The sequence below is a fragment of the Anser anser genome (genome assembly GCF_964211835.1).
Source record: "Anser anser genome assembly, chromosome: 2".
Taxonomy (NCBI): Eukaryota; Metazoa; Chordata; class Aves; order Anseriformes; family Anatidae; genus Anser; species Anser anser.
The window spans coordinates 85278951-85283695 of NC_139721.1; positions in this window are offsets into that span (position 1 = coordinate 85278951).

The window sequence follows — 4745 nt, forward strand, 5'->3', positions numbered from 1 at the left end:
TGCCAAGTGCCTGTGAAAATAATTTTTGTGTATCTGAAGATGAAAGGTACATTTTCAAAAGAAGAAATTGATCTCCTGTCTAAAAATCCTATTCTAAAAAAGGGATTAGTGGAATGTCTTGAATAATATAGTAAATCATATATTAATCTTGATATTTATATCCAGCAAAACTCCCTATGTTATTTAATCTGGATGGTTTGAGCTGCTTCTATTTCCCTACTTGACTGCACTGTCACTAACTCACTCTGTGATATTCAAGGCTTTTGGTCTGAGTCCATTATCCTGTTCATATTCCTCTTTATAATGCAGCACTTTCAGAGGCAGCTATCTGCCAGCGTTACTCACATTCGTTCTGCACACCACTTTGGCCCGCCATCAGCTGCATATTAGGTCCCACATGGCTGCTCATTCTAGCCAAACATAGATGCGGACCATTCGATGGTACATAGCACAAGTCTGATTTTACCGAGGATTTGCACCTTCTCCATGTTGTTTTCTCATGTATATATATATACATATATATATATATATTTTTTTTTTCCGCAGAGTAGTTACACAAAGACTAGTGGAGTTTTTGGACTTTTATGAGCTTGCACAAATTCAGTTTGATTGTTCTGAGTTAGCACTTGGATTGTCATCATTTCCCTTCAAATTGAAATATTTGATATTGCTTTAAACTATACAACTTTAAAAATTATACCAGTCCAGCTAGGTGATTTTTCCTGGTGATGTGAATTACAATTATTTATTTTTAAATAAAGATAGAAAAAGATAGGTTTTGAAATCGATAACAACTCTACTCGTTTATTTTTAATGCTCATGCCCAAATTTTATGCATGAATTAGTTTCTTTTTGAATATTGTTTCAACTGATTCTCTGTGTCATCTGTGTATACTTATCCATGCATACCTATGCTCACATTCATAGGTTTTTCCCTCTAGTGCATCACATAAAGCTGCATTCTGGTAAATAACTTTTTTTTTTTTTTTAATAAAAAAATAGTTTAACTTATTTGTGTACTCTGCATGTTTTGTTTTGTTTTTTTTTTTTGGAGAGCTCGCAAAGGTACTTTTGAAGCAACAAATGTTGAAGGATGAAAACATAGGACAATGAAACTTACAACATAACATGTCATTAAACAAATGTGGCTTTGCCAGGGCTTCTTTGGTAGTGAAAGTGGTTTAAACATAGTGACAGATCTGTATTTCTTTCTGGCACCTTGCCTTCTGTTCTAAATTCTAAACACAGAACAGTTCCTATACATACTTCCGCAGTTTGGAGAATAACACTACCTGAAGGACAATGAAGTTTCTATGTGAAAACCAACCCCCTTCTGTTATGCTCAGCAACTAACTCATCCCAAAGAATTTTAAACATGAACTAACTGAGCCTCTCAAAGCAAGGGGATGCTAGAGGATTTCAAGTGGAAGGGGAGGAAATTAATCTCATTAACTGCTCATTTCTGAAGTGCCTTTGATGTTATCAGTAGTTACTGAAAAATCCATTAGAAGTCCAGATATAGAGTCCTTCAGATTTGTCTTCTGACATATAAAAGCAAAAAAGGTCCTAGCAGTAAGATTTGTTCATTTGTCACTACCATATATATATGGCTTACATCATATGGCTAATATGATTATCAAGATCATTCTAACACTTAATTCTCTTTGACTGCAGTGTGAAATAGACATAATAGGCAAAACATCACATTTCTAGCACCACCATTGTCTATTTTTATTGATTTAAACACAGTTGGTTTGGTGCTTGCCTTCCATGTGCAATCCATGGAAGATGAAAGAATTGCAAGGTGTATAACTGACCACTTATACACAAATGCAGCCCTCTACATCTACCATAGATTCAGTATCCAGTTGACTGACAAACAGGCAGATGTTGCACATTTCAAATGTGTAGTCTCTTCTGTGACTTTTAAATTAGTGCCATTTTTAGATTTAGGATGAAGTAGATGACTTGTTGCATTCTTTTTGTCCGATTCCATTGTAGAATTACAATGAAATCAATAAGCAGTATTAACAAGAGCTAATCCTACAATTTGAGCTCTGCAATGCCAGGTTTTTGTCTTGCAGCTTAGAAAGCATATGCTTTCCATCCTGCTTTATAGCTACAGCAATTGAATTGCAGCTACAGTGAATCAATCCATGGTCTTAGGAAGAAAACCTGTTAAGGAAACAAAAGACAGTAGGGATACTGAAGAGTGAGGAGTGCACAATGAAGCTTAGTATGGTTTAATGGCTTTTAAAAATGGTATTGGATGCATTCTGCAATGTAAAAAGAACAAGGAATCTCTGTGGAATTGTCTTGAAATCCAGACTGAAAACTGGTTCTTTTAACTTCTGTCAGCAAAGACTGGGATATCAGAGATCATGACTATTACCGAAATATTTTCACTGGCATGATAAACTTGAACTTTGGACCCATCTATGTGAGAACAAAAAATGCAATAGAAAAGTCTTTTTTTTTTTTTTTTCCTAAGTTTAATTTTGGTTGTTATTCATTTCCTTGTTCTTTGAATTTCTAAAATATCAGTCACAGTGATGTCATAATAATCTTCCTGTACGTTTTGCTATAGATTTCCAATTTCCAAAGTGCACAACAGTAGAAATTCAATACAATATCAATTCCCTTAAAAAGAGTATGAATGGACGCAAAAAGTCTTTGTAATTTTTGTATTCCTCTTCTCCTCCACCCTCACAAAAAGGAGAGGAACTTCAGAAAGGAAAAGCTCTTTAGGTTTATTTATTTTTGTACTTGGGGACATGGAAAAATACATTTCCATCAGTCATGCTTGTTTGAAAATCTCCATGAAAGTCATGTTCATTTACACTGAAACCTTTCCAAAAGAGAACCTTACTTCAAATCCTTCTCTACTTAAACAAACAAACAAACAAAACACTACATTAATTGATATCCTAAAAGACTATATGGTTTAAATTAAGTTGCCATGATGTTACAGTCAACTTTGCTGGTCTTGGTGGGGTAGCTACATTTAAACCAGCTTAACCTGCCACAGAATCTGACTCTATGTTCATTGCTCATAAAACCATCCCTTTTATAAAGACATGAAACAGTACAGAAATGCGTTTTCAAACTTGGATTAAAATTCAGTATACATGGCTTTTATAACAGGATTTGATTGGCTTATAAAGATACACAATGGATGTGCTTCAGTGGAAAAAAAAAAAAAGCTTTTTGGTAACTGTTAAAGTCTTTCTATCAATGCTTGATAACATTAATATTCTGTAATGAAAATTGATTTTGTTTATGTACAGTCATAATGGGTCTAGCTTCATAATTACTATGTGCTGACTGCTAGTTATTAATTAATTATTATATTTTATTCTATAATTTATTTACCAGAAAAATTCAACTCTAAGGCAACATCTGTTTTCCAGTGAAGTCCTGCTTTGACTTAATTTTACAGCTGAGCGGGAAGAACAAAGAGCTTGAGTAACTTGCCCAAGGTCACCAAGACTGCAATCAGCCTTGATTAGAGCCAAGTGCAAATTAATTTTCAGTCTCTTGTTCTAGTCAGTGAAGCTGATGTGTTCTTAGTCTTCAACAGCTGCTGTTGAAGTTACCCAGAGAGAACATACAACAATCTCGAATCACACTGAACCCTTCCTATACATAGCAGCCAGGCAGGCAAAAAGTCTCAGAGGCTTTCCTTAGGCTTCTCTGAAACCTTCAGTGTGAAAGAGCAGTTAAAATGTAAGGAGATAAGGAACTTAAATTTCACACTCCTATTGGCTTTTGTGTGTGTGTGTGTGTGTATGAAGAGGCGTGTGATAATGCTAATGCCTGTGACAGAGTTGTAGTAGAATCAGAATGGTTTGCATTGGAATGGACCTTAAAGGCACCCCCCCCCCCCCCCCCGTCACGGACAAGGACACCTCCCACCAGACCAGGTTACCCCAAGCCCCATCCAACCTGGCCTCCAGCACCTTCAGGGATGGGGCATCCACAGATTCTCTGGGCAACCTGTTCCAGTACCTCATCACCCATGTCATGGTGGACTAAAATCAATCAGATGGCTGCAGTTTTAGAGTTGGTACTATCCATTCTGCTTCTCTGATGGATGTCCCCGCCAATAAGGCAGACATACCTACTATAATACTGGATCAGTTCCTGACACAGCACGGTTTCCAACTAGGTTTGTTACAATAGACCAAAATCCTTTATTTTTACCTTGATGTGTCAGGCTAAAGATAGTAGAGAATCAGCAGTGTATCCATGAGCAGATTGAATGTTCTGGTTTCAGCTGTGACAATTCTCATCTGAGGCAAAAATCAGATAGAAGTGGTAATAGCTTGAGCTATTTCATATAAGTCAACCTTTAGGTCTGAACCTTAATTTGGAAGATTGTCTCTATGGTTTTAAGTGGGTCCTGCAAAGACACCTCCTGACTCATCTTGGCAATCAAACATTGCTAGACTCCGTCAGTGCAGAACACTCTCCAAGTGACATTAGTGTTTGCCTATGGAAGCTGGAGTACACAGATCACGCTGTTCCCCTAACCTGCTTCTGTAAAGGGGCAGGTGTGTTGGCTGCACAGACTCCAAAGGATCAGATTAGGTTAATGGGACAGATTGTGCTGGCTTGATCTGTGTACATCATTTAAACCCATCCGATCTGTCTGAAACAGGGAGGTTGGTCTGTGTGACTTCTGCATTTCCAGATTTTTTCTTTCGTCCTCTCATCCCTCCTTCTGAAGTTTGTCACCATGAGAA